The 7287-nt window shown below is 41.9% G+C and overlaps 1 non-coding gene across 1 annotated transcript; it reads left to right on the top strand.

Moving 5' to 3' along the window:
- Positions 1-7215: 7215 nt before the first annotated feature.
- Positions 7216-7287, top strand: trnat-cgu. The gene has a single exon. It is a non-coding gene; the product is annotated as a tRNA-Thr (tRNA).

Consider the following 7287-nt stretch of genomic DNA (forward strand, 5'->3'; position numbering starts at 1 on the left):
GTCTTGTAGTGATGTATTAATGACGATTTGCAGACATCAAGCTGATAGTAAAAGATAAGTTTATTTTAAACAAGCAATGGCAATGACAATCAAAATGCAGAGGTAAAAGCTTTATCACACTTCAGGATATAATAAAATGTGTAGCCACCAACAAAAAGAAAATGCACAAGAGTAAAGGACACATAAATTAACATACAGACATTTACAAAGGACTACAGATGTAACACCAAATGGTGAGTGGCCAACAAATTAAATAAACGAAAACTTTCCGACTTTCCGACTTTCTTTGACCCCTTTCTTTGCGATTTTCTGAGAGGCATCTCTGCAAGTCTTACTGTGAAAAAGATTCTCAAACAATGACAATTAGGTGGGACGTCCTCGATGGACACATGGTCCATTGGCGATATTGAGACCACCTCTTTTACTCACCTTATGTCCCTTCTGTCAAGCTTCCGGGTTTACCGTTCGCAGGAGTTCCCACGGTATTCGCAAGTGTCATTACGGATATCGCACGGATATCGCACTGGCATCTGCGTCCATACAATGTTGCAACGCTGCTCAAGACACTCTTGGAGAAATTCCAAAATGTTTGAATTTTCTCCCGACCTTACCAAGTCACACGACTACCTGCCGTTAGCGCCACGGAGGTCCTCGGTGGTCCACGAATGCCGTACTGCTATCGCAGAAGGTTCCCACGATGTTAAATCTTGTTAGGTCTTGCTTCAGGTCGCACAATGAGAAAGCCCTTTTACTGTCTCACTGCCTGAAGACTGAAAATACATCCTTGAACACTATAATGAGGGAGCTGTATTTGTTTATTGAACATTGTTTTATTTTTGGAATAGGTGAAAGATATATATTTGAGTGTGCATTGTATTGTGTCAGGTGAAGATTTAAACGGAACTGAACATAGAACAGCACACGAACAGGCCCCATCGACCCGCATTGAGAGCTTCTCTCACCATCTCCAGAAAACAAGTCCAAATGAACTGCCTGAAATAGAAAGATAGAATTGCAGATGCTGGTTTATACCAAAGGTAGACACAAAGTGCTGGAGTGCGGGTCGGGCAGCATCTCCGGAGAAAAGGGATAGATGACGTTTTGTGTCAGGACCCTTCTTCAGACTAAAAATAGGCGATGGTGGGAGGTGAAGAGCTGGAGGTGAGAAAAGACTAGAATCAATCAGGGCCAGCCACATATGATCTCAGTCAGGGTGATTCCCTGGTGGACCCATTGTTGGTTGGGGAAGGCATTAACTACAGAGAGATATAATATGGAGAGATGAGGAATTGGTTAAAGGACAAGGGGGGAGAGGAGTGTGGGTAGAAGTTACTTAAAACTAGAGAATTCAATGTTCATGCTGCCTGATCTGTTGACCAAAGTAGTTCCTTCAGTAAAGCAATTTTGTTGAATATTCCAGATTTATTATTGTGTTCATTTTACACAGGACATACCTTCATGAAGCTAAAAGTGTCCAATATAATCCAATAGCTTGTATTTATTTTTTAAATTGAAGTTTGAACTCGTGATGGCTTCTCAAAAAAGAAATAACAGTTATATGATCTTGCGATTCCAAAAGTCTGGCATGTTTTGAGTCTGGGACCATTAGTTCGCAGGGTAGCTAACAGGACGGCAGTCCCCTACAACTCTCACCAACTTCTACAGATGCACCATAGAAAGCATTTTATCAGGATGCATCACAACTTCGTTTGGGGACAGCTCCATCCAAAACCGCAAGAAATTGCAGAGAATAGGAGACGCAGCCCAGACCATAACACAAACCTAACTCGTTTCCATTTACTCCATTTATACCTCACGTTGCCTCGGCAAGACCAGCAACATAATCAAGGACAAGTCGAATCCCGGCCGCTCCCTCTTCTCCCCTCTCCCATCAGGCAAAAGTTATAGAAGTGTGAAAATACGCTTCTCCAGATTCAGGGACAGTTTCTTCCCAGCTGTTATCAGGCAACCAAAGCATCGTACCACAAACAGAGAGGGTCCTGAACTACTATCTACCTCTTTGGTGACCAGGCTAACCTTGCACTAAACGTTATTCCCTTATCATGTATCTATACACTGTAAACGGCTTGATTGCAATCATGTGGTGTCTTTCCACTGACTAGATAGCGCGCAACAAAAACTTTTTACGTGGCAATCAACAAAATACGATTCGATAGTACTTTATCCCAGGAAAAGCTTGGGGGATGTGCAAAGGTTGGGGGGGGGGGGGGGGAGGAAAGAGTCAGTCTCAGTCTACCCCATGACAGAGGGGGGGAGGAGTTGTACTGTTTGATAGCCACAGAGAAGAAGGATCTCCTGTGGCGTTCTGTCCTGCATCTTGGTGGAACCAGTCTGTTGCTGAAGGTACTTCTCAGGTTGAACAGTGTGTCATGGAGGGGGATGCAAACTCCAAGTTTGCGGATGACACGAAGCTGGGGGGCAGTGTTAGCTGTGAGGAGGATGCTAGGAGGCTGCAAGGTGACTTGGATAGGCTGGGTGAGTGTGCAAATGCATGGCAGATGCAGTATAATGTGGATAAATGTGAGATTATCCACTTTGGTGGCAAAAACAGGAAAGTAGACTATTATCTGAATGGTGGCCGATTAGGAAAAGGGGAGATGCAACGAGACCTGGGTGTCATGGTACACCAGTCATTCAAAGTAGGCATGCAGGTGCAGCAGGCAGTGAAGAAAGCAAATGGTATGTTTGCATTCATAGCAAAAGGATTTGAGTATAAGAGCAGGGAGGTTCTACTGCAGTTGTACAGGGTATTGGTGAGACCACACCTGGAGTATTGCGTACAATTTTGGTCTCCTAATCTGAGGAAAGACATTCTTGCCGTAGAGGGAGTACAGAGAAGGTTCACCAGACTGATTCCTGGGATGTCAGGACTTTCATATGAAGAAAGACTGGATAGACTCGGCTTATACTCGCTAGAATTTAGAAGATTGTGGGGGGATCTTATAGAAATGTACAAAATTCTTAAGGGGTTGGACAGGCTAGATGCAGGAAGATTGTTCCCGATGTTGGGGAAGTCCAGAACAAGGGGTCACAGTTTAAGGATAAGGGGGGAATCTTTTAGGACCGATATGAGAAAAAAAAAATTCACACAGAGAGTGGTGAATCTGTGGAATTCTCTGCCACAGAAGGTAGTTGAGGCCAGTTCATTGGCTATATTTAAGAGGGAGTTAGATGTGGCCCTTGTGGCTAAAGGGATCAGGGGGTATGGAGAGAAGGCAGGTACAGGATACTGAGTTGGATGATCAGCCATGATCATATTGAATGGCGGTGCAGGCTCGAAGGGCCGAATGGCCTACTCCTGCACCTATTTTCTATGTTTCTATGACAGAAAACCCCCCTAAAATGTTGAGTATTTTTTTGAAATGGTGAGATGTTAATAAATGGTGATGTTTAGATACCCTTCATATGTATACGCCACATCATAAAATACAAAAACAAGCCCTTCGGCTCATCATGTCTATCCCAACCATCTATACTAATCCACTTCGTCTATAGCCTACCATGCCTTGTGATTCAAGTGCATATCCACATGCTTCTGAAATGTTGTAGAAGTACCTTCATCCATCTGAAGCAGTTCATTTCCATCTAGCAGCTATCCACTGGGTGAAAAATATTCATCCTTAGATCCACTCTACTCTTTTCAATGCCCACTTTAAACCTTTTTGTCTGAACTGCACACATTTCTGCAGCTACAACATAACTGATGCTTTATGAAGTTGTATCAAAACATCCCTGCATTTTAATTCTATATCCCAGCTGTAAAGCAAGCATCCTGTATGCTTTCTTCGCTGCCATGTGAACATGTGCTGCCACCTTCAGATAACTTTGGACTTGTGCATGAATTTTTTTCCTCAATTTTCCCTCGGGCCTTACCAATCATGGTATATGTCCTCCACCCTCTTCTCATCAGGACTTCATTCTCATTTTTCTAAGAGCAGGATATATAGCTTGGTATAGAATAATGAGGAACAGCAGGACAATAGAATAATGAGTTGAGCCAGGATGTTTAGGCACTAAAAAACTAAAATAGGCAGGCAAAAAGGCATAATAAAATTACAAAAAAGCACAAAAAAGGCATTTATTGACAAAAAAAGGCATAAAAAGACATTTATCTCCACTTTCAAAATATGGTTAAAATTATAATATAAAAGTATACTACATTAAATGACCAAAGTTGCCTGGTTGCACATAATTACTAGCATTTTTTTCACATTATCTGGTGTTAAACTATGCTGTCTGTCAGACAGAATATGCTTCAGTTGTGAAAAACTTCTTTCTACCTCAGTTGAGGTCACTGGTGCATACCCGAAACAAGCTACAGACTCTATATTCATGTCGATATCTTGTGCATTACAACTACCTTTGAGAACTTTAGCTATGTTTTCTATTTCTTCAAGATCTTTGTAAGCTAAAATCACTCTCACATTTTCCTTGTATGTCTTTACCTACATCGTCAGGAACTTTACAAATATCGTCAGTTACTTTGTTGAAAACCTGCAAGTTATTCGCTAATGTTTTGCCACATTTCTCAAGGGAACTGATAGCTTGTGGGAAGTTTGCAAAATTGGAAGCAATAAACACAAGATCGATGTGGATGGACGGTTTCTGCATGATTTCACTGACGATCCTGGCTGCAACAGATTCTTCTTCTTCAAAAGAGTTGATGATTTATTTTATCTTTTCAAAATTTGCAGCATAGTAGAGTACAGCAGAGAGCCATGTACCCCACCTAGTCAAAACGGGCTGAGGAGGTAGCGGAATCTCGGCTGCCAGTTCCTTGAACAACTGCACACTAATGTCAAGAAGATTTTCTTGACATTAGAAACTAGGCGATCAACATTTGGAAACAAGCTACGTAGGTGCTTGGCAATTCTATGAAGTCCTTGAGCTAAGTATGTCAAATGCAACATTTTGGGGAATAATACTTTAAGTCACAAACAGAAGAACATTCTCATGTTTTATACCTTCTGGCCAAAGTACAGCAAGTGAAAATATAAACAACGGAGCAATAGTTGAGCTGTTTGACTTCTCCAATACTTCCGATGTCAACAAATACTCCTTTGATGGTTGACCTGCCTCCATTGGCAACATATCTCCCCACAGCATCAGTTGTCTCTTCTATTAAGATCCATATTTTGTTGCATGCAACTTCATCTCTAATTTTCTGCACAACAATGTTGAAGTTGCTGTCAACATAATTTTTCTGTAATGATGACTCACTTGGTACATGTTCCCCTGTGTATTTCTATAAAAAAAGCCTCTGAGAGAATTGTTTTCCAATTTCCACAGTGGACTTCCAGCATCAATGAATGACTTGCACAGATCACTCGAAAACTCTGATTTGCGACTGGAGCCAGCAGTAAATGTAGTGAGGAGACAAGCTAGGGTGTTTCGCTTGGGTAGTCTACACCCCAGCGGTATCAACATTAACTTCTCTAATTTTATATAACCCTTGTTTTCTCCCTCCTCCCCCTCCCCCGCTCTCTTAGTCCCACAGTCTCCGCCTCTTCCTTTTTTTTCCTGCCCCCCCCCCCCCACATCAGTCTGAAGAAGGGTCTCGACCCGAAACTTCGCCTATTCCTTCTCTCCATTGATGCTGCCTCCCCCGCTGAGTTTCTCCAGCATTTTTTTGTCTACCTTCGATTTTTCCAGCATCTGCAGTTCTTTCTTAAATAGATCTTGGAGAAGACTGAACCAGCGGGCAGAGACACGAACGAATGAACGACCAACGGTGGCGCCCCCGGTTTTGCCCCGGTGGTGGTAGTTTTCTTGTAAATTATACAATGTTAACACGTTAATAATAAAATTAATATTAACGTGTTAACATGGAAAACATCATTGTAATCACGGTACAACTAGAGAAAATAGTACGACCTTTTAGCAAAACTGCTAAAAAAGGCTGATTTAGGCACTCGATCGTGAAAAAGGCATTATCCTGGTGAAATCATCAACAAAAGGCATGAAAAGGCACATAGCATTTATGGTAAAATCCTGGCTCTAGTTATGAGTAATGAAGGGTGATCTAATTTGTAACACGCAAAATTCTATGAGGCTTGAATAGGGTAGAATCATAACCAATTCTTCCTATGGCAAATATGTCTTGAATTAGAAGTCACAATCTCAAAATATAGAGAAAGCTCAGGGCTGAAATTAGGAGAAATTTCTAACTCGGAGAGATTTATGAATCTCTGGAATTCTCTTCTCCCAATGACTCTGGAGGCTCATTCATGTACTACATTCAATGCAGAAGTTAATAGATTACTGGACATCAAAGTTATTAAGGGGTGGGGAGATATGGCAGGAAAGTGATGTTGTGGCGTGAACTTGTTAGTTTTAGGTAGACAAAAAAATGTCCAGCATCTGCAGTTCCTTCTTAAACATTGTTAGTTTTAGGTTTTAGTTTTAGAGATATAGTGCGGAAACCAGCGATCCCACTATCATACACACACGGGGGACATTTTTTACATTTACCAAGCTTTCTCTCGGAAAAACCCCACCCAGGTCACAGGAGTACTCGGTGCATACAAGACAGCACCCCTAGTCGGGATCGAACTCAGGTCTCAGGTCTCCAGCGCTGCAATTCGCTGCAAGGCAGCAACTCTACCGCTGCGCCACCGTGACATGGTGGAGGAACAGGTTTGAAAGACCAAAGAAAATGTTTCTGCGTCTATATCTTATCTTCTAAAAATGTCACAAAAGTTTTATTTTTTGTACAAAAATGGTTCATACTTTGGTAGAATGATTATTCTTCAAAAATACGCATTTAGCCGTCTAGTACACTGGGGCGCCCTTGGACTGTGATCAAAAACGTACATATATATGCAAGATATTTATTTTCCTTTTAAATTACTGCATTTAAAACTCGTTTGTGGCATGTGAAGGACTTTGAGTCAATGCCAGGAGAAATGATCAAGTGCTATGTGAAAGGATTGAATGGCCTCCTCCTTCTGCTCCTTGTAGCAGATGATTTTAAGGTGTAGGATTTGATATTCAGTATTAGTATCAGCTTTGTTGTGCCTGAAGCGGAAGTGAAGCCTTTGTTACATTACTCAACAGATAGTATGTGTGAGTGGACATTTTTCACTGCAGCTCCCAAGCGCATGCCCATAACCCATGAATAAATTTGTCCTCTCGAGGTTACGTCGAGCATTGCTTTCTGCAAAGAAGTTGAACACTGTATTTTTTTGTAGCGCAGGCGCGGTGGCCAAGTGGTAAGGCGTCGGTCTCGTAAACCGAAGATCGCGGGTTCGAACCCCGTCCGTGCCT

The sequence above is a fragment of the Amblyraja radiata genome, chromosome 22 (genome assembly GCF_010909765.2).
Source record: "Amblyraja radiata isolate CabotCenter1 chromosome 22, sAmbRad1.1.pri, whole genome shotgun sequence".
Taxonomy (NCBI): domain Eukaryota; kingdom Metazoa; phylum Chordata; class Chondrichthyes; order Rajiformes; family Rajidae; genus Amblyraja; species Amblyraja radiata.